General features: G+C 42.3%; 1 protein-coding gene and 1 long non-coding RNA gene across 5 annotated transcripts in view; one reads left to right on the forward strand and one right to left on the reverse strand.

The window, feature by feature from the left end:
- LOC138992884 (uncharacterized) overlaps nucleotides 1-11689 on the reverse strand; it is a 35610-nt gene extending 23921 nt beyond the window's left edge. For both annotated transcript variants that reach the window (XR_011468194.1, XR_011468195.1), the window contains exons 1-3: nucleotides 11549-11689; nucleotides 7722-7868; nucleotides 5388-5505 (exon numbers count right to left, since the gene is read on the reverse strand). This is a non-coding gene — a long non-coding RNA (uncharacterized lncRNA). The remainder of the gene's footprint in view (nucleotides 1-5387; nucleotides 5506-7721; nucleotides 7869-11548) is intronic.
- Nucleotides 11690-15274: 3585 nt separating this feature from the next.
- RNF19A (ring finger protein 19A, RBR E3 ubiquitin protein ligase) overlaps nucleotides 15275-23717 on the forward strand; it is a 37358-nt gene continuing 28915 nt past the window's right edge. The window contains exon 1 of one of the 3 annotated variants that reach the window (XM_070391850.1): nucleotides 15275-15365. The gene's annotated coding sequence lies outside the window, so the exon portion shown is untranslated. Of the gene's footprint in view, nucleotides 15366-15525; nucleotides 15768-16284; nucleotides 16364-23717 lie in introns of those variants that run through there. The other 2 variants (XM_070391848.1, XM_070391849.1) reach the window with 2 other exon arrangements.

Raw genomic sequence — 23717 nt, forward strand, 5'->3', positions numbered from 1 at the left:
ATTTATATGCTCACTTTGGAGAATAAATAGACAACCGATATCAATTTGGAAATGGACATATCCTTTGACCCGACAATTCCACTCTAAGGAATTTATCCTACAGATCATTCACAATGTGTATGCAATAATATATAACTCAGAAAATACTTGCAGATCTGTTGGTAAGAGCATAATACTGGACACAATGTAAGGTACATCAATAGGAGGTTATTTAAATAATATATGTGCATCTATACAGTTGAGTATTACTAATCCATTAAAAAGAACAGTAGGTACTGATATACTATTTCTCTAAGATATATTGAGTAAAAAAAGCAAGGTTCAAAGACTACGACTTGTGAAAGGGATGGGGTGGGGAGGATATATATATGTATCTGCATTTGCTTGAACAGGCACAAACTTGTTTGGGATTGATACATTTGACACTGATAATAACAGTTGCCTGGGAGAGGGGTGCTGAAGGTATGGGAATTGAGCCAGGGAAGTCAAAGAGAGCTTCACACTATGTCTTGTTCCTTTTGAATTTTATATCATACATCTGCAATGAGAAAATGTGGCTGTTGAGAGTATGATGATGGCTTTTCTACATTGTGTGAAATTAAGGTTCAGAAGAGCAGCTGCTTGGATTCTCTCCAAATAATGATTCAGATAAAGCTGCCTCAGTTAGCACCCCTCCCTGCGCCCCCCGCCCCGGGATGTAAGAAAAGATGGTAGGGGCTGTGAACGTTGACTTCCCTGTTATATCACCAGCATCTAGCCCAGATGGGGAGTATGTCTTAGACTACCAAGATTCTAATCTAAAGAACAGAAAAATGGAGAAGCCACAGAGAGAAACAGACGGGTCAATGTGCAAGGCAGACTCAGAGACAAAAGCATTTAGGAGTGAAAAGAAAGTTCTCTGCAAAAACGCTGCAAGGGGGTCAGACTCCATGCAGCCTCGGAGGCAGCCTGCCCGTTCCCTACCAGGGCTGTGTGTCTACAGCAAAGTGGAGAAGGCTGTGGAGAGATGAAGCTGGAGAGGTGGGCAGGGCCAAGTTGCTATGGGCCCTGGAAGCCATGCAAAGGAGTGAGAAGAAAAGAGGGAAGTTAGAAAGAAACTGAAAGCATATTGTTCAGACTACTCTGGCTTCAAGAGTCAGCGGCCTAAAGTAAAGAGGGAATGTACTGGCTTGTTTAACTGGAAAGTGTCGGAGATTAGACAATATCATCAGGATAGTCTTTCCCTTTCCCCACCCTCACACCCACTTTTTGTGCTGGCTTCCATCTCTTATAGCCTCTTTCCACATGCTGGCTTCTGGCAACTCCAGCTTTGTGATGAACAGATAAGTGGCCCTAGCAGTTCCTGATAGTTCCAGTAAAAATCTTAGAACTGATTTTCATTGGACAACTTGGGTCACACGCCATCCTTGAAATAACTATGTTCAAAATGTTAATAGGTCAGGCTAGGGCAGGGGTGGGCAAACTTTTTGACTCGAGGGCCACAATGGGTTCTTAAACTGGACCGGAGGGCCGGAACAAAAGCATGGATGGAGTGTTTGTGTGAACTAATATAAATTCAAAGTAAACATCATTACATAAAAGGGTACGGTCTTTTTTTTTTTTTTTTAGTTTTATTCATTTCAAACGGGCCTGATCTGGCCCGCGGGCCGTAGTTTGCCCACGGCTGGGCTAGGGTCATATGATCACCCCTAATGGGGCAGGAAGGCAGTCCCCCAAAGAAAGTAGAATGCCATTTCAAACTCCATTCTAAGCAAAACCAAAAGACCCAGGGAAGTTGTTTCCTTCTTTACACATAAAAATTGGAAAGAATCTTTGGAGAAAGAAAAAGTTAAGATGCCAGAGAAGACAGGGAGATTGTGGGAGCAAACCCTGGAAGACATGGGAAGGGATGGAGTTCAGGTAGGAACATGGGTGGCTGAGATGATTATGGACTCGTGGGGCTGGGAAGACCTTCAGCTCCCCTCCCCACTCCATTACAGGGCCATTTGACATCCACTGGGATGTGTTCAGTGATGGATAGTTCATGATTTTGGAAAGTATTGAGTTTTATTGTCATACAGATTTGATTCTTTAAAATGCCTGCTTTTCATTAAACTGAAATCTAGTTCTCAGCTTGTCCTATAGATTAACAAACCTTAAGGCTACTACCTCACTGGATGGTCCTCCTTTAAGTGCTGGAAGACACATTCCTGACAGCATTTTCTCTTTCAGCCAAGCCCACAAGTACTTTTAACTACATATTAGGTGACAGGATTTCCAGCCTAAGTGTCTTTCTCTGGATTCATGCTCATTTGTGTGTGTGTCTCCTTAAAAGGCACTAAGCCTCCAGATGAGGCCTGACCACTGCTGAGTTCAGTGAGACCATCTTTTGTTTTTGCTCCCTTTTAAAAAACCTTTTTAAAAATCCTCACCTAAGGATATGCTTATTGATGAGAGAGAGAGAGAGAGAAACAATGTTGACAGAGAAACATCAATTGGTTGCCTCCTGCACATGTCCCAACCAAAATCCCCAAACCTAGGTATGTGTGTTGACCAGGAATTGAACCCATGACCTTTTTAGTGTACAGAATGACACTCCAACCTACTGGGCCACCTCGCCAGGGCTATTTTTGCTCCCTTTATCTGGACGTTATACTAATGCAATTTAAGATTTCATTGGATTTTTTTTTTTTAACACTGTATTATTACCAACAAAAAACCCAGGTCTTTTTTTCTCATGAATGGTTGCTAAGTCAGGCCTTTTGTAATTATGCAAGTGGTAATGTTTTTGTGTGGTTTGTTGGGGGTTTTTTTTAGCCAAGAAAATGGAACTTGATTTTTTCTTTTAAATCTCTTCTTGCTGTTTCTTTCAGACCCATCCTGTTATTGGTCATGCCAAAACCTGACCCTTTATAACCAGGTGGTATAAGACGTGTAGACTCTGCTGCGAAAGAATGGACTCCTTATTAACCCAACTCCTTTGTCACATGTTGTACCACTGATAAATGGGCAGCCTTTCTAGCCCAGAGCTGTGTGTGTGTGTGTGTGTGTGTGTGTGTGTGTGTGTGTGATGATGAGCTTTGTCCTATGGTTTCAGGTCAGTCACTGGCAACCTTTGCCCCCACTTTAGTTTGTATCAACTGTTCTGGATGAGAGAACACCATTTCATCCCTCTCCCATGGCCAATGAAAGGGTAGTAGCCAGGCCTTAGCCCGTTTTCTCAGTGGTTAGAGCATCAGCCCTTGGACTGAAGGGTCTCGGGTTCAATTCTGGTCAAGGGCACCTACCTCAGTTGCAGGCTCAATCCCCAGTGCTGGTGGGGGCGTGTACGAGAGGCAACCAGTCGATGTGTCTTTCTCACATCGATGTTTCTCTTTCTCTCTGTCTCTCCCCTTCCTTTCCACTCTCTCTAAAAATCAATGGAAAAATATCTGTGGGTGAGGATTAACAAAAAGGAGGAGGGGAGCGAAGGGGAGGAAGAATAGTAGCCAGGACAGTTCTAGGGGGCATTTAGAATCAGTCTCAGCTGGCCTGTGTTAGAATAGAGCCCTTTAGTGGGAGCCCTAACTAACCATCACCATGTAACCAAGTGGTCTGATGAGCCTTTTACCCACCCACATTCCTAGATACCTACTCCCTAACATTCTTACAGAAACTGAAGACTCTGTGCTGTACCTGTGTTATCTGAGGGGTCCGGATTCCTTTATGACTCCCTCATCTGGTTCATAGAAGAACCTTTTCATGAGGCTATACCTGCTTCCAGAATTTCTAAGGGCCTCTCTGATCTAAGATTTGCATTCCTACATGTCACCTCAGGCCTCTTAGATGAACCCTTTGCATGTAGATGTACTCCAAAGTGAAGTAAAATTCACTTTGTCCTTTGGAATTGATGATTTTTAAAAAAAATTGATTGATTGATTTGAGAAAGAGAAATATCAATTTGTTGTTCCACTTATTTATGCATTCATTGGTTGATTCTTATACTAGGGTATATGCCTTGACTGGGGATCAAATCCAGAACCTTGGCGTATCAGGATGATGCTCTACCCGGCCAGGGCTGAACTTGATTTTGACTGCAGACATCTCCCTGATAGGAGGTGCCTCTTTTGCTTCAGTTCATTTCCAATGCTCTCTCAGCCCCAACACCGCCCTCCTAACAGCTTGAGCTTGCTTCCCCACCAGGAGTTCCCAAGTGCTCGAGGCTCTGAGAAACTGTCAATTATGATCATTAAACAAAATGTGCAACTGGGACACTGAGGATGTGGTCAAAAGTGGAGCCTCTTTCCTAACCCAAAGAAGGGAGGTAAATTGTGCCAGGAGCAGATACCAACTGTCTGTTTGTGGCAGGATAGTAAGAAGCTAGGAAAATTCCTTGACGCGCAAAATAAGGGAAATTGAGACAAAACAATTAAACAAGGCCAAACTATTTGAGCAATTTACAGCCAGACAATGAATCACAAAGTTTTAATTTCCCCAACCAAGGACACCTAATAGCAAACGGTTTATACATTCTAGACAGTGCCCAGATAGAACAGCCTGGTCCCAGTCCCTCTTCGAGGACGTTCTTTGAAAATAAATCTATCCAGAAAATAACCCCTGACATCTCTATATATACATTTTTTAAAATCTTTATTGTTGAAAGTGTTATGTATGTCCCCTTTTTCCCCATCGACCCCTTCTAGCCCACCCCCTGCCTCAGGTCTCTATATGTACATTCTGATGAATTAACATATTGAACACACCTGGAAAGCTAATGAATATTCTGGTAAGACCCTCTCCTGAGACCTCCCTTAGGATTCTGGCCAGCCAAAGAGAGATTAAAGCCTCAAGACAAAAGACCCATAGCAAGCCCTAGCTAGAGTACGGCCACACCTTGTATTTCTGCTCTCTTTCTCCTAAATTCTAAAGGACTCCACGAGACTTGCAACCAGGGGAGTAGTGGGCAGTGGCAGCTTATCCCAGGCTTACTCCCTGAACCTGTCTCCAAGGCCCCCTTTTCCTCTGACTTTTTCTCTCCTGTTGCTTCTTCTACCTTAAGCCCTTCCTTTGTTCCACTGTCCCCAGCTTAAATAAACATACTCTCAAAATCACCTGGACTTGTTTGTGAAATCTTTCCTGCATGAAGTCAAGAACCCATACACTGATGGCTGACCTGAGACAGACCCACGCCAGGCCTGGTTCCTGGTTCCTCAATGCAAAAAAATAGTGCATAAGAAGTAATGACTAAATCTAACAGGAAATTTTGTAAGAATTCTTAGATACTGAAACATTCTTCCTTACCAATTCAAAATTAGATCAGAAAATGAAAATAATTTTTCTTTGTATTTGTTAGCCTGTCTAAGATTAAAAACTGAAAGCCCAAGCCTAGATGTGTGGGACTTTTTCATAGCAAAATAGAAAGAAAGTACCTGGAAGGCAATCCAAATAAAATCATTGAAAAAGAAGTCATGCTGACATATCTGCTGCGGAACTGTTCATCAGAATGTTTAGACCGGATCCAAGAATGTCAATCCACTGGCTCGCATACTGATTATTTTGGGACCGGACACAGAATTCAGAAGGAAAAATATAAGATTAGCACTCAAAGAAACTGCCAATTCTAAATTTAAAGATATTAGCAAATGTACTCCGCATTTCTTTTATCAAAAAAAGTCAAAATACAGTTTTGTATTTAATATGGACAGTTTAAAATGTCTAAAATAAATATCAGTTATTTCAGAATAAAAAATATTAAGAACCATAAGGTGTTAGGTCTTAGAAGAGGAAAGAAGGAAGAATTCAAGAGCTCATGGGGAAGAAAATGATACTGGATTTTCCCTGAGCCTGGACCAAAGACAGACTTGAAGAAGAGGAAGCGAGAGATGACATGTGGGAAGGGAGGTTGAGGGGGTTGATGCTTCCCCAAAGACCTGGGTTTTCCAGTAAAGGAAGGGCGAGAAACTACTTTCAAAAAATATATTTTATTGATTGATTTTAGAGAGAGGAAGGGAGAGAAGAAGACATCAATTTGTTATTCCACTTATTTATGCACTCATTGGTTGATTCTTTTATGTGCTCTGTCCGCACCTCACCCTTGATACCTTGGCGTTCTGGACAATGCTCTAACCAACTCAGCTATCCAGCCAGGGCTGAGAAACCACTCTGTTTCTCTCACCAGACTATAGATTTTGTTAGGGCAGCGAATGGATCTGTTTTATCCCCTACTGTAAAACCCATCACCCAGGACAGTGCATGGCATATTGTTGATTCTCAATTAATATTTGTTAAATAAAATTAATGAGTGTGGGCATAGGGACTTAGAAGAGTGGGAAGTGCTGGGAATGGCTTTGTTAGTAGTAAACAAGAAATGAATAATGGGGTTACTAATTTGAGGTTAGGTGGCATGCATTTAAAGTGAATCATTTTTCTGAAGTTCAGAAGTAAGAACAGAAAAACAGACAGATGGGAACTGACATGACCAAGAGAGCAGAATGGAAAAGGGGTAAGAGGGTCTGATATGCATGTGAGAGCAATGGAGGCTAGGCTGGAAATAGGGTCAAGGGTGGAGACAGAATGAAGGCAGCAATAGACTGTCAAGGTCAGGAGATTACAAGTACTTCTGAGGGCTTTAGGACAAAGAACCTCTTTAAAACATCAGTGTAGCATATAGCTTTGTAACAGGTTAAGCATCCAACTCAAATTTTTACTCTAAATTATGTGACTATTCAGACGTGGACTGTGATTTGTTTTTCTTTGTAGCCTGGTTTGTTAATTAAATGAATTTTTAAAAGGAGGGGAAAAGGAAGGTAATTAGTTAAAGACATGATTGACATGTCTTATGTCATTTAAATTATGAGCTATTCAGATCTTTATGCACATATAAACGTCTATAAATACTTGCTATATATATTAATACTCACAAATCCACTTTCCATCACAAACACCTGCGGCTATTTTGTGCAATATGGATTAACAACAATGATGGAAAAATCTATCAGTTATTTGAGTTATGTTCTATTTTCTATGCTGTAGGATGGAGCCAAGATCTTGTAAATGCTGGGCTTGAGGACCCAGGGAACAAGCTGGAGATTTGGAGTTACTGAGGGCAGAGAACTAGAACCGAATTCCTGGGCATGGGCACCTTGTCCAGAATGGAAAGATAACAATTTGACCAGGATCAAGAACCAGGGGACTAGCCAGGTCGAAGGGAGGGACAAATGAGCAGGTAGTCAAAATCCAGAATTACTGTGTGTTTGCCTCTTTGTAAGAACCAAAAGTCAAATTCTCTGCTAAGACCCTTTAGCCTTTTAAGTTCTTTGCCTTCAGTATCAAATGTACTTTCCCTTCTAGGACTTCCTATCTAAAAGATGAGTTTTTTGAATGAATTTTCTTATCGCCTCTTGTTGAAATGTGTTCTTTTTATTTTGTTTTAAATTTTTTCATGCCATTTATTTTTCAAATACACATATTTAGGTTTCTCAGGCTGGAAAATTTTCACTTGTGAAAAATAAATGCAAAGGTACATGAGAAGTCTAGTAAAGAAAATATAGTGACTCATTGTTAAATGGGAGTGAGGTGGGAGTGGAGATTGAAAGGAGAAGAGAATTAAAGGAACTTCCCCCCTCCTCCAGATTTCCTAATCTTCAAAATGTAATATTTCAAGGGACTTCATTGTTCATTTTGAAGGAGAACAAAAAACTCTACACTCATTTTCATATTGCGTTTATAAGTCAGTAATATTAAGATGGAAACAAAGGAAATACCTCTTTATGACTGATCATCTACTTTAGTCATCCAAATCCTTGAATCTGATTGCACTGCAGATTTGTACTTCTGAAAATAGAATATCTCAAGTATTGTTTTGAAATCTCAAAATGCTTGCTATTAAATTATTCCTCTTCTGTTTAACTCTGAAACACAGAGAAGATAACATAAAAGAGCTTGTGTGAGGTATGGAACAACAATATATAAAATCATCTGGATTAGGCACCTTCCTCCTCTTGGTAAAAAATATGTGGTAACACAGCTTTAGTGTGTGGGAATTTTCATTTGAACAAAGCCATCTCAAAATCACAGCCACACAGTAACTGTTCAGTTTTCCTCTCATGGCCTTGAGACATAGCGGTTAAAAGTTTTGCTTTTATCACAGGATATAAAACCCCTAAGAAACTATTTGAAATTGAATACAGATCTCTGGCCCTGAGACTTCAGATATTTTTCTCCCTTGCTTAGTTATCCAACTATTTTAAAAATCTTATTCTCTTTGATCACTGATAGGAATGTTGGCTTGGCACAGTCATTTTAGATCCACACTTTGAAAACTCCCAATTATGAATGTCAACAAGTTAACCAAGGATTCTAAATTCCCCCCGCCCCTCATCTCCATCCCCAAGTATCATTTAATACATTCAAGGTATGACATGTCATCTCATGCCCATCTTTTTAAGATCACATAGACTTTCAATTAGCCAGTTTGGATTCTGACCACATTTGCTAGGAAATAACTGTTTAAATATGTCTTCTAATACATTTCTGATGGGATTCCCCTGGCAAAGGTAGTTGCAATTTTTAAAACTGAAACCATCCTAGAAATAGACTTGTTTTTGGAAATTGCTGATGAGTTTCCTAGCTAGCATACATGGAGCTAAAGTGACAATTTCACTGAAGAGAATAAATGGCAGAAAAGAAGGACGAAGGTAGCCCTCCACCAAACAGGCTGTTCACTTCCAGCAGGAGTTAGTTCATATCACATTGCCTCTTCCCACTGTTCTCTCTCTGCTTAAATGTTTTGTCTTCTTACTGTTCCAGTGCTGAGATCCTGCCAAAAATATTAAACTCAATTTGAAAGGAAATGGAAAATATAAAAATAAAACTTCAAAAAATGTTATTACAGGGAGGAATAATTTTCTTTAAAATTCTATTGTTCTATGATACTCCACCTTCAAATAAAAGCCAGTGAAACCAATATCCACTCATCTGAAAATAACACTTTTGATAATATTTACTGAGCTATTACTATGTGCCACTCTGCTAAATGCTTTATAGTTAGTATTTTATCTAATTCTCACAGAAATCCCAAGAAAGAGGTACTTTTATTGCTCTCATTGTAAAGATGAGGAAACTGATGTAATGGGACCTTGACCTATGAGCATTCATCTCTCTGTAACAGGCAGACCTTGGGGATATTGAGGTTGCCACAATAAAGCAACTATTGCAATAAAGCAAGTCACAATTGTTTTAGTTTTTCAGGGCATATAAAAGTTAGCATGTTTACATTATACTATAGTCCAGTGATTTTCAACTGGTATTTTCAAAAGCTAGCAAGAATTTTTAAAACATGCAATACCTGACTATTTTGTGGGACACTGGTCTCTTTTCCCTTATATTGTCAAATAAAAATAATGACAACAGTCAACACAACAATAGTCATCCAGTGTGAATGCTGTCTTGAAGCATAAATAAACAGTTCATATAATAGAGTTGCATCTTGTTGGTCACGTCGCATTATAAGGTTGTGTCTGATTGGTTAATTCTTGGTACCAGAAATCCTTATATATCAGCATAGGCACCTAATTTTCTATAAAGTCACTTTGGAGCAAAAAGGGTAGGTAATTACTATTGTAATTTTTAAGGAAATCAATCAAAATTATACTTTTGGGTCAGATCAGCAAAAAATAAATAAATAAATTATATATATGTTGGTGTGCTGCAGAATTTTAGTAAGTAGTTTATGTGTGCCATGAGATAAAAACGTTGAAAATTGCTGTAGTCTCTTAAATATACAATAGCACTATGTGTTTAAAAAAGTACATACCTTAATTTTTTTAAAAAAAATACACTTTATTGCTGAAGAGGGGCAGAAATCACTATAGAGAACATGATCTCTGTAGATTTGGAGTAAATTTTTTAAAGCAGATTTAACTAGATGCCCAATTTATTCACAAAATAACTTAGTATTCCATCCATAGACTATCTAGCTTTGAGTCTTGTATATTCAGCGCAACCTCCTAAGTAAACTAGTTGTAAAACGTACTCCTCCGTGATTTCACTAAGGTGAATTTTGTCATGTGGTTTTATGACAGCTGCAAACCACAGGGTACTGGCCCCCAAGACCCCACAATGTTGTCCAGGCATCGGGAAGAACAGCTGTCTAGAGACGGTTAGAGGCCACACACTTGTCACCAAGGACTCCTGTTCATGGGTCATCCTTATTATCAGATTCCCTAACCCGCCTTCCTCTCCAACAGCACAGGATTTCCTTGTGAGGTGACAGCCTGAATGCTGCCTAATTAGGCTATGTGATTTCAAGAGTGAATGTACTTCGTTACATTATTTGGTGTAAGGTTCTAGGTCATATCTAAAAATACCCCAGCTTGAAAATTAACCCAATCTCTTGTCTGCTTTTGTTTGGAATCTTTTCACTTTCTAGAGAATAATGCGGAAAGCTAAATCCAGTATTACATAAGTGTTATTCGTTTGTTAAAACTATATTTTGTAAGTGAGAAAATTATTCTTTGTGTACATTTAAAAATAATCCCTTTCAGTTATATAACTAGCAATCAGGACCAGTTTGTTTGTGGGCATGTGTTCATACACATTTTTTTTTATACCTGTCTTGCTTCAAAAAGGATAACAGATGGATTACAGATACATATAATATAGCGCCAGAAAAATAAAATCTGAAGTTGGTGAAGGAATGGAAACAGAATTTAAGCCAGGAGTGAGTTAAGTATATAAAACGCATCCTGTTTGATCTTATACACAGGCCGGAAGGCCACATGTATGGCTCTAAGCTTTCTCACAACCAAGGGAAATACTGTTAGTTCCACAATTACGTATTCAGAAGACAAAAACAAAAGAGATAATAAACAAGGGAAATAACTGTATCAGGTGCTAAAACCAAGGAAAAATACTTTCCAGATCTTGCCAGAGAGATTATTATAGTCACAAACTCCATGACACTTTCTTGTAAATCCCTTAATGAAGGCCCAAAGTAATAGACCAAAGAGAATTCATTAAGGAAATCTGAGGAGAGGAAGGAGCCGTGGTGTGTTGAGCAAGGCCACTGTGGAGTGCATCCACAGGGCACCATGCGTGATCTGTGTCTGTGGCACGTCCTGCGGTGACACAGGGCACAGCTTTCACATCTGGATACGCTGGGCTCAACATTGTGGGTCAGAGGAGTTCTGTAACTTTCCCACGGCCCCACAGCTACAACCTAAATGCTGAAACCTTGTAGAGGAGAAAAAGGAAAGAACCGTATAAGAAGAAATTTCTATGACCCTGCCAGAAAGAAAAGGAACCAACTTGGAACTCAGTAAATTTATTTACATAATGACGGGTAAGGGTGAGTGACCAGGAAGTAGCACATTCCAGTGAGTCAACTCTGCCTACTGAGAATCTCCCAGGTCTTCCTGGATGAGGTCCCAAGACTGCCTCCCCAAACCACATTAAATGACTGTGGGAATAAAGGCCCCAAGTTCCAACTCCTGGTTGCATTTTTTTTCCCAGCGAAACAAACTCCAGGCAAAGCCTCCTGCCTCCAATAGCCTACCCAGTACTCCTGTAACATGACAGGACAACACTTTACCATTTTTGTGACTCCCAATGTTTAGGGAAGGCACGCCATGTGGGCATGGCTAGATTTCCTTGCTTGCTTCCTTGCTCTTTCCTTGGCATTAAGTTCCTCACCTTCAAAGTTTAGTGGGAAAGACCTGCGCATAACAATGAAGTACTTTACACAGCAAATTATAGAGGTGAGCACAGGGTTGCTGTGGATTGACTTGGCCTGTAAGAACAAGCAAAGGTTAATGTAATGGAGCCAGGCAGAAGAGGAGGAGGCGAAGGAAGAAGAAAGTAGGAAGAAAGAAGAAGAAAAAAACGACAGGAGAAAGGAGGATGTATGGTACCACAAAAACTTGATGTAGCTGAAGAAATTCATACTTTGTGGCACCAATGGAGCGGCCAGGCTGCCTGTATGGTCCAAATCCCAGCTCTGCCACTTACCAACTACATGACTTGAGCAAATTACTTAGGATCTGGAGCTTCAAATCCTAAGACGTTGAAGGGATAATAATAGCACCTACCTTTTAGGATTCTTATGACAATTAAATGGCTTAATATTTATAAAGCACTTAGAACAGTTCCTGACACGTACTATGTACTCAATGAAAAGTAGCTATTATTGTAGCCCTGTTGTTCTCTTTCACTCATTCCCCACTTTTATTCCATTCTACACAGCCTTACAGATTCTGCCTCTAAAACAAATACCGAGACCATTCACTTCTGTCTCCATCTTGGGCCAAACAACTATGATTTCTTTCCTGGATTCTTGCAGTAGCCTCCTAAATGGTCTTCCTGCTTCCACTCTTGTTCTCCCACAATCTGATCCACAAAGCAAACAGAGTGATCCTTTGTTGTTGTTAATCTTCACTGGAGGATATTTTTTACATTGATTTTTAGAGTATAGACAGAGAGAGAGGCACATTGATTGGTTGCCTCCTGCAGGTGCCCCAACCAGAGCCAGGGATTGAGCCTGCAACCAAGGTACGAGGACCCTTTAGTCCACGGCCGACACTAATCACTGAACAAACCAGCTAGGGCCAGAGTGATCCTTTGCAACGGTAAGTCAATCACACATCACACCAACTATTTAGAATTCTGCTTATCAGAACTTTAAAAGGTCTTTAATAATGACTCCCTCTATCTCTCTAACCCCATGCCATTTATATTCCCTCTTTTTAAAAAATATATTTTATTGATTTTTTACAGAGAAGAAGGGAGAGGGATAGACAGTTAGAAACATCGATAGCTCAGCTGCCTCCTGCATACTCCCTACTGGGGATGTACCCGCAACCAAGGTACATGCCCTTGACTGGAATCGAACCCGGGGCCCTTGAGTCCGCAGGCTGACGCTCTATCCACTGAGCCAAATCAGTTAGGGCTGTATTCCCTCTTACTCACTCTACTTCAGCCTCTAGCTGCCCGGATGTGGCAAGTTTGTCTTGCTAGGACCTTTGCACCTGCTATTCCATCTGCCTTCCCCATCTTTTGTTTTCCTTATTCTTGTCCTGGAGAACACAGCTCAAATGTCAGCAGAGTGGACTTCAGTTTGAGACACTGAAGTAACAGCCTACCTGGTTTCTGCCTTTCCCAACGCCCCCCCCCTCCCCCCCCCCCCCCCCCCCCGCCACAGCGCCTCCCACACCGCCCCCTCCAGAATGTAAGCTCCATAGAGCAGAAACAAAGGCTGTCTTTTTCATTACTGTATTCCCAGTGCCTATAACAACAAATCTGTCTCTCCAACATACCAGGTACTGAATGAGTATTTATTAAATTAATGTCGAGTGGATTAGAATAGAGGAAGAATGGAGGAGGCCGCCAAACATGAAGGCACCAGGGGCCAATTATTATGCGTTTGCAGTAATCCGGTGGGAAATGACGAGACAGTAGCAGTGGTTTTCAACCTTGGCTGTGCGTTGGAACCATCTGGGGAGTGATTCTTAAAAACCCTGACGCCTGTGGACCATCCTCAGAGATTCTGATTTAACTGGTGGATGCAGCCTGGGCATCAGGATTTTTAAAAGCTCCACCACGTATTCTACGTGCAGCCCAAGTTGAAACCAATAGCAGAGTGAGTGCAGGAGTGTGTTTAGAATGTATCATAAGTAGGACATGGTGGCTAATTTTAAATTGAAAGTGGCCAAAAGAAGGGTTTCCTGGGGAAAATCTAGATTTCTGGCTTGGGCCTGGGTGAATGAGACGGGCAAGTTTCAAGAAAAGATAAATTCTGCCTTGGACAGATTAAGTTTGAGGTGCCTTTGGGGATTCAAGTGGAGATGTGCAATAGATTTGTTTCTTAATAGACTTACGTTGCCTTAGTGAAGAGTAGGAAATCCCTCTACTTTTCAAGAAGACAAGCAGGAAGAGGCATCCTGGAAAATATGACAATTGCACAGTGTGCCAGGCCACTCCCACCCAGCACAGCCTCTTTACTCAAAACCCCCTTCCAAGCCCATGCCCCATCTGTTCTGAAACGCTGTTCAACATGTTGACATATTTTCAAGAAGGATTACATTATGTATGAGTACTGTTCCATAAATCCATTTAAATCACTATTCTTGTACTACCTTTAGGCTTAAACTATCCCTTTGATTAAATTGCTGGCAGCCTTCAAATAGCATTTAAAGGAATATACGTCTAACAGCTTAAAAACTTCCAATATATGAAAATAAAACAGGCCCATCGCTACTTCCTTTTAGTTTCGTCGTTAAAGATACTTAAATTGCCTCGCTTGTTTAGCTTTCTAATTGGTAAACATTTACTGGGTTACCAAAGACACCAAGTACCATCTGAAAGACCATCATTCCTTGGTTTGTTTCTAATTTCTAATTTAAATCAGACACACTAACACAAAGACCGAAAGGGCGATATATTTAGTTAAGTAACAGATGGCAAAGGGACATTCTGTCCAGCATATATCACATTCCATTTCTCAGTATTCCAAGGAAGAGTAAATTTAAATCTTGAAGAGAAATAAACTAGGAAGGAATGGACCAGGTCTGGACTGAATATTTACTCAACTAAGAATTGATAGCAAGTCATGCTTAGGTTAAAAAAACTCAAAGGGGATATGAACTGGCTTAAAGAATACAAGGGGGTGGCCCGGCTAGTGTGGCCCAGTGGTTGAGCATGGACCTATGAGCCAGGAGGTCACGGGTTCATTTCCCGGGTCAGGGACATGCCCAGGTTGCCGGCCCCGGTGTGGGATGTGCAGGAGGCAGCCAATCAATGACTCTCATCATTGATGTTTCTCTCTCTCTCTTTTCCTCTCCCTTCCTGAAATCAACAAAAAATATACATATTTTTAAAAAAGATGAGGGGATGGAACAAAGCTAAAGTAATTCCGAATGTATCACTAAGAACTGAAATATGAATTCTCAAAACTTAAACGACTTTGAGAAATTAGGAAAGGAAAAAAAGAAAAAAGTCAGCGGAAAATATTCCGCGAGCCCTTTTGTAGGGTGTTAAATTGTGGCTCAGGCTGCTCCCCGCAGCCCCCGCGGAAGACTGAGGTCTATTGACACTAACCGGGCGCGGGCGGGGGCGCGCCTCCCTCCGGGGAGGGACATTCCCCGGCGGACGGCGGACAGCGGACGGCGGACGGCGGCAGGACTCGCCGCCCCGCCCCGCCCCGGGCCCCCTCTCCCGGAGCCGCCCATCCAGCCGGGGACCCGGAGGACAGAAGCAGGAATACGTCATGGCGTGCGAAATCCCCAAGTCCAGCATCTTCCTCCAGCTCAGGGGCAGCCGCCGGCTCCGGGCGACCTGCTGCGGGGGCCGCGCTCCGGGACCCCGGGACCCCGGGAGCCCGAGCCGCAGGCGGGCCGCTCCCGCACCCGCGCGAGGTGAGCTTGTGCGAGCCATAGGCTGCACCCGAAGGCGCCCGCTCCGGCCGGGTGGGCGTGACGCCATGACGTAGGCACGCGGGCGGCGCGGCGGGCGGGGGGAGGGGGCGGGGCCAGCGGGGCGGAGGGGGCGGGGCCAGCGGGGGCGGAGGCAGGGCGGGCGGGGGAGAATGGCAGTTGCGGCGCTGGTTCCCGGGAGCGGCCGTTGAGACTGAGCTGCGGAGGAGGAGCTGGGGAAAGCGGCCGTCGGGACCCCTCCTCTCCGTCCCCCCGCCCGGCTGAGAGGCGCCTCGGCGCGTCTGCGGGACCCTCCTCCATACTTCCTCCTGCTCCGCCGCCGCCGCCGCTGCGAGAGGGGCCTGCTGGCCCGCCACCCGCGCCCGCCGTCCTGAGGAGTTGAAGGTACGGGAGGGGACGAGAGGCTACGCCCGGGAGCGGGAGGGCAGGGGCGGCTCCCGCTTCCGATCCGAGGCGCCCTGGCCCCCGCTGCCTCCGCGCCCCTCCCCGGGACGGAAGTGGATTCGGAAACGCCTCGGGAGAGGCGCCCCCGCCGGTGCTCCGCGCGGGGCCGGGGTCAGGCCTCGGTCTAGTTCCGCGCCCGCCGCCCGGCCCGGCGTTGGCGCCCGGGTGGCCGCGGCCCGGGGCGGAGCGTGGGAGCCGCCCGAGCCCCGTGCGGGCCGTCCGGGGGCGGCCGCCCTGCGGGGTGGTGACCGGCCAGGGCGGCGCTCCCCTCGGCACTGACTTCCCCGGCCCCGGCCGCGGGGGGACGCCGAGGGCGGCGGGGGCGGAGCGCATTCCTGACGGGTGAAATCGGCTCTAACGGGACCCGTTTCCGGGCCTGGCTGCAAATGGGGAGCCGGGGCCTGCGCCCCCCGACTCCTGCTGCGGGGGCCCGAGGGGGAGGGAGGCCGTGCACCGGGGGAGGCTCCTGCGAGAAGACCGCCGAGCGCTTCCAAGCAGAAATTCCACCAACGGAAAGGGTGCCGTCTTGGGGTCAAGTATGTGTTAAGGGGGGCCCATCAGGATTGTCTCCCTCCTGCCAAACCTTCAGGGAGTTCCCAGCCTCCCCCCAGCGAGGAGTGCCACTATGTTTCATTTGCATTTTCCCCCTGTCATCGGAGTTCCCTGCTACCATTGTTCCTTCCCCGTCCCTTAATGGGAAGAAAAGAAGTTTAGGGTTCAGTAAACCTGCGACAAGGGCAGTAAAAAAAAAAAAAAAAGAAGAAGAAGGGGAGAGAGTGGTTAAGGCTGTAAATGGGGGAAAGGAAGGTCTCGCCCTGGCCGCTGTGGCTCAGTTGGTTGAACGTTGTCCGGATTCCCCGTTAGGGCACCTCCCAGGTTGCGGGGCTTCGATCCCCTATCGGGGAACATATGGGAGGCAACCGATCGATGTTTCTCTCCCTCTCCCTCTGCCGTCGCTGTTTCTTTCTCCCTACCCCTCTCTTTACAAAAATGTATTAATTTTTTTTGGTAAGGAAAAGTCTTATTTCCCCCCCCCCCATTGTTCCTTGGAGGTAGAAATATACGAACGGTGCTTATTCTGGTTGACATTTATTATTCAAAACATTGCAGAACGTCATGTTCCGTTGACGTTGGAAAGGACAGCGTTTAAGTGCCGCTGCAATGTTCAAACCCAGGTTGGCTGGAAATGATCGTTTGAAATGATAGTTTTAGTAAACAGTAGAGGCAGAAAGCAACCCTTTCCTGTGACTGATGGCCTTAAAATGTTTGTGATCTTTCCTTCCCATTTCACTCTTTGCGGCTAAGACCATGGCTGTCTATTTATTTATATTATTTGAACTTGATTTCTTGACCCTTTTGATTATATGAAGTCTGACAGTATTCCTAACTTTCATTTTCAATTTTGTCATCCTAATGCAAATCTTTCTACTTCTGCTTATAACTCAAGCTATTACCATGTTTGTCTGTTTATGCTTCCTTAACACCCAGCTGTCTGAACTGAATCAAGATGTAAATATTTCTCTATTTAGAAAGTGGTGCTGATCTATTAACTCTTATTTTCAAATGTTCTTTCCTTGCTACGTGGTTAAAGGTTTAGAATTAAGTCTTAGGACATAAACCAAATTGCAACAACAATAAAAACTTTTATTTGTTAGTTTAATATTCTCCTTTTTATTACTGAAATGTAAATTTAATGTGTCTTTGGGAACTATATTTTTTAAATATATTTTTATTGATTTCAGAGAGGGAGGGAGAGGGAGAGAGAGATACAAACATCAATGATGAGAATCATTGGCTGCCTCCTACATGCCCCCTACTGGGGATCAAGCCTGCAACCTGGACATGTGCCCCTGACCAGAATCAAATCCAGGACCCTTCAGTCCCCAGGCCGACCCTGTATCCACTGAGCTAAAGCAGCTAGGGCTAAGGGAACTATTTTAATGTCACCTCAAGGCGTCCTTTTGAGAAAAAAATTACATTTGGCAACCAATGTTATTGTATTTTTTCAGTATCTCTTACTTCCCAGAGGATTCCTGTATGATTAACTTTTAAAACTGCAATATTAGAATCTAATGAACAAAATAAACTGATGTACAAAATAGATCCAGAGACATGGAAGTATGCAGCAGAGTGATGAATCTCAGATGGAAGGTAGGGATTAATGGGGGAATTTATATGCATACATGCATGGCCTAAGGACACTGCAATAGTGTGGTGAAGGCCTAGGGGGTAGGTTATGAGATGGAGGGGGTCGATGGGAAAAAAACGGAGCATCTGTAATACTTTCAACAATAAATATAAATTAAAACAAACAACCTGCAACATTATTTTAGGATTTGAAACACAACCCAAGTCCTAGTCTCTGAACAGTAGCTACTTGAGGCACTGTTGCTTCATTTGATGGATGCCTCAATTGAGAGTTACAGTTTATATGTATAAAGAAGAGTGTATTTTACTGTCATTTAGCCAGTGTTGGAATCTTTTATTTTGGTGTGATTTGTAGAATTTTGGGTGCCTTTTTACTTGACTAAATGAAACCATATTAGTATATGCTTTTAAGATACCTCAGTAGCTTAATAGAAAATAAATGCACTTTACAAATTTGAAATAGGGGAGTCACAAAGTAATATTTTTGCAGTTGTGAATGTAAAGCACTTGGGGTCACCTCTCTTTTTTAAAAATATATTTTTAAATATATTTTTTTAGAGCGAGAGAGGAAAAAAAAAAGAAACATCAATCAACTGCCTCCTGCACATGCCCCAACTGGGGATTGAATCTGAAACTTGGGATGTGCCCTGATGGGAAATTGAACCTGCCACCTTTTGGTGTATAGGACGACACTCCAAGCCACACTGGCCAGGGCTGAGGTCACGTCTCTTTAATGGGATCAGGTTGAAAGATGCTATTTGTTTTTATGGGGTTGTTAGATGGAATTAGGTATAGGTAATTTGAAGCAAACTTTTTTAACATTTGAAAGAATTTTGTATATTATAGCAGGCTCTTATTTTATCTTAAACACGTATTTAGATTTATCACAGAAATTCTTTGGTTTCTAATCATAACACCCCTCCCCCACTTTTTCTTTTAATTTGGAGGTCACGGAATATTGAAAAATGTAGTTTTCTGAGTTTTTCAAGGGCGAGAGGGAAGATAAGTATTTGTGAGAACATATAAAAGTCCCTAATCAAGTGTAGGGCATAGAGCAAGGGCATATACACATGAATTCCCTCCTTATATTTCTTCTCCAGTCAGGTTATAAAGGAAATGTTAGAGAGTTGTGGGATGTTTTTTGTTTGTGTGTTTTCTGATGTTACTAAAAAGTGACAATTGATTGTTACTGGCTGATTTCATGCTGACTAAGCTATATGCTCTTTGATTGTTGGAGGCCCATATAAAAATTAAGCCATTTGGGGCTGAAGGTTAAGAAAAGTCGAATTTCTAAATTTATATTTGCACATGCTATTGTATTTGGCAAGCTAGCACTAGTAGGGTTTAATGCTGGTCTGAAAGGACCCATGATCAAATATGAAATAAATTTAGCTTAAAGATTTTGGGTTGACTCTCCTTTTTAGCAAACTGCACTGCATCATTATTAATCTGACTAGAGGCCCCGTGTACGAAATTCATGCACTGGAGGGGGGGGGGGGGGTACCCCGGCCTGGCCTGTGCCCTCTCACAGTGCAGGAGCCCCATGATCTATTACCCCAAGAGGTAGCCCCCACCAGCCATCCGGGGCTCCTCTATGGATTGCCCCAAAGAGGTAGGCCTGAGCCAGGGGTCCCGCCTCCACGCCACACGGATCCACGGGACCCTCAGGCCTTGCCACACGGCCTTGCCCACCCGCGCACAGCCTCCTGGTGATGGATTGTGAGGGCGTGATAACCATTTGCATATTAGCTCTTTATTATTTAGGATTACTTATAGAGAACAGTTAAATTTTCCTTAGGTGATTTTGTTTCTCCACTCAGGAGTAGATACTATTTTTCTTCGGCTTTTTTTTTTTTTTTTAAAGTCATAAAATATCAGTTCTTTGTTAGCTGGCAGAAGATGTATAACCTTAAAACAACTATCTATGTAACTATAGCTGCACAACTAAAGATTGATGGTTAATAGTCTTTTGCTAAACACATCTGTATTTCAGATGGTGGTAGACTTCAACCAAAAATGGCAATAAAATCATTTTGGGTGTTTATAAGTTGGGTACTAAATTTGTCTCTCAATACCTATCATATGTCAGTAATACTTTCTGTATTAAAGTAGGAAAAATTAGCACCTTTTGAGAAATTCGTTTTGAAATCCTGTTTGGGAGAGTTTTCATATGTGAAAGCCTCAGCAGGACAAAACAGATGAGTTGTTTTAGCTCTCAAATATGTACATTGAATTATGAAGCAAAAGCCCGTTCAAAATCACCATAGTTTGTTTAAGCCCAGAAGAAACTCAAAACTCAGTCTTGGGTCCAAAAAAACTGGAGTTAGCCCCTTAAAATTATGTACACTTAACATTTTCCATCTCTGCCCTTCTCTGGAGACCCCTGAAAATATAAATAGCCCTGCTGTAATGTGAATAGTAGGCAGGTTGCCAGTTGATGAGACAGACACTCAGGTAGAGGTGAGCCATCAGAGGGAGCAAATTAGTTAGAGGCAAGGAGCAAGAAACCAGGAGAAGCCCAAGGAGTGTAGCACAGTGGTTGAGCATCAACCTATGAACCAGGAGGTCACAGTTCAATTCCCAGTCAGGGCATATGCCTGGGTTCAGGCTCGATCCCCAGGGGGACATGCAGAAGGCAGCTGATCAATGATTCTTTCTCATCATTGATGTTTCTATCTCTCTTTCTCTCTCCCTTCTTATCTGAAATCAGTAAAAATATGTTTAAAAAAGAAAAAAAAGAAACCAGGAAAAGCTATTGGGAATGTGATAGTGGTAGGCTTCTAGATCAATATTATATAGCATAATATATCCTAAATTAAATTATTATGCATTATCACAATGAGATAACATATGTGAAATGTGCCATAGAAGTGTAGGTAATAATATAAACTATAATGGCAGGGACCATTCTCTTTGTTCACTCTTAAGGTCTTAGCATAAAGCCTGACAATAATAGGTGTTTGATAAGTATTTGCTAACTGAGTAAAGTCTATATAATGTGTCTATTTCATAACTTGCTCTATGTTATGTATATCCTATATAAAACCCTAACATGCAAATCAACCAAACGGGGGAATGACCGGTCTCTATGACATGCATTGACCACGAGGGGGCAGACACTCAATGCAGGAGCTGCCCCCTGGTGGTCAGTGCGCTCCCACAGGGGAAGCGCCACTCAGCCAGAAGCTGGGTTCACAGTTGGTGAGCACAGCAGCGGAGGTGGTAGCCTCTCCCGCCTCAGCAGCACCACTAAGCCAAAAGCTGAGGAGCAGCAAGCAGGCAGGCGGTAAGGAGCAAGGGGTCCTGGACTGTGAGAGGGCACAGCCTGGGCTGAGGGACACTCCTCCTCCCCCCAGGCACAAATTTTGTGCATTGGGCCTCTAGTGTGAGTCATAAATGTAATCTAAGTTTTTCTACGTCACATTAAAAATAAAAAGAAATAGATGAAATTAATTTTCATAACATATTTAACCCAGCATATTCAGACGATTATATCAAGGTGTATTAATGAATGACTTTACAGTCTCTCTTTTTTTAAAATTGGTTTGAGAGAGAGAGAAACAAAAACATCAATGTGAGACAGAAACATGGGTTGGCTGCCTTCCGCATGTACCCACAACCTGAGTATGTGCCCTGACTGGGAACTGAACCCGCCACCTTTTGTACCAGACAATGCTCCAACCAACTGAGTCACGCCTGCCAGGGCAATGTTCTTTTATTCATACTAAGTCTTCAATCAGTATGTGTGTACACTGGGCAGCATAGCTCTAGGGGCATTTTGTGTGAAATGTTTTTCCTTTCTACAGAAAGCTTTTTCTTTGTTTTTTGTTACTCTTTTTCTGATTGACATGTCTTTTGAGACAAAATACAGAAGCGCATATGTCATTTAGCTGGAATTACTTAGTTGAATTGACTGTCAGGAGACCTGACTTCTCTCAGTTTTACAACTTCCCCAAAATGACTATGCCTCACTCTCTTTCTCTGAATATAAAATGAGGGAGAATGTGCTATCATCTATTTCACTGGGTTAGTATAAATTATATCTTTGAAACACTCAACTACTAATTATTACAAGGAGGTTTTTTCATTATTAGTAACTTGTCATAAGGAGTCTCAGAATAAAAACAAAAGGAATAAACTCCCCATGAGATTACCACATATGGGATCCTGTTACCTCTCACATTGGAATCAGTTACAATGTATAATCAGTACACGATGCTCTTGAAACATATAGAATCAGAAGAGGTAACTAGGCTGTTCAAGCATCTTGTATTGTAATTTCTTCTGATCTTCTGATTTTAAATTTCTAACCTATTTCAATATTGCCCAAGCTAATCTGTCCTTCAGGTTTTGTTTGTATGAATAACTGCCACTTTTTTTATAGGCATCCTTAAATTAAAAATAATGAAATAAAGTTCTTTGGAAAGAGGGTGTGGGGACTGATAAGTGTATATTAGTGAGCAAAGTAAAACAATCCTTTAGAAAAGCCTATCATCACAGGATATGTGATGTATATGTATAGCACAATGACTAATTCTGTCCAAACCAAGGTTTGCTCAGTAAGCAGCTGTATATAGCCAAATCGTACACATAGTCAAATCAGATGGATAGCTCTTTATAGTCATACCCTTTAAATTAAAGGGAATAGTCATACCCTTTTTTATTATGGATGAACATCCTTTAGGTTTTTTTTGGTATAAATAAAATATATTCTGATGATGTCCTTAGAAAAATTATCTGGAATTAGGCCCTCGCCTGTGTGGTTCAGTTGGTTTAGCATGGCCCCATGCACAAGGTCACTGATTTGATTCCCAGTCAGGGCACATGCCAGGTTGTGGGTTCAGTCCCCAGTAGGGGACTTGCAGGAGGCAGCTGATGTTTCACTCTCTCCCCCTCTCCCTCACCCTTCCTTTCTCTCTAAAATCAATAAAAACACATTTTTAAAAAATATACCTGGAATCATGTTTTAGGTTGAATGGTAGCCCTCAGAAAGATATGTTCACAACTTAATCCCTGTGAATGATACCTTATTTGGAAAAATAGTCTTTGCAGGTGTAATTAAGGATTTGAGATGAAAGGGTCATCTTGGATTATCTGAGTGGGTCCAAAATCCAGAGATAAATTGTCCTTATTAGGGAAGAGAGAAGGAAATTATATACAGAAGAGAAGACACACAAAAGAGGAAGAGGCAATGTGACCGTGGAAGCAGAGATTGGAATGATTCGTGCATGAGCCAAGAAATGCTTATAGTCACCAGAAGCTGAGGGGCGAAAAACAGATTCTCCCTTGCAGCCCCAAACCAGGACTATGAGGAAATAAATTTCTGTTGTCTTTAACCACACACTTTGTGGTAATTTGTTACAGCAGCCACAGGAAACTAATATACACTCAAAAGTTTTTATTAAGCCAAAGGTCTATGATTACATCTGTTTTATATCCTGCATTGTAACTGTCAGAGACTAGCCTATTCTAAAACTTTCTCATGTCATCATACCCAACATTTTGCCCTGTGCTTTTTCTAGTATTTCCTTATTGTTGCATCGTTTGCCCTGCTGAACAAAGAAAGCTTGGAATGAACTAGCCAAAATCTTTGTTTCATTGCAAAAATTGAATAAATAATGGTTTTTCTTTCTGTAGTAACTTATTTTTTTGTAATGGATTGAGTAATGAGTATTATTTGTAATGAGTATTATTAAAATCACAAAGTACCATTTTTTTTCTACCTCCCAGTCAAGAATAGGT

The sequence above is a fragment of the Myotis yumanensis genome, unplaced genomic scaffold, assembly GCF_028538775.1.
Source record: "Myotis yumanensis isolate MYYU_CA2020_CCGP unplaced genomic scaffold, mMyoYum1.0.hap1 SCAF_15, whole genome shotgun sequence".
NCBI lineage: Eukaryota > Metazoa > Chordata > Mammalia > Chiroptera > Vespertilionidae > Myotis > Myotis yumanensis.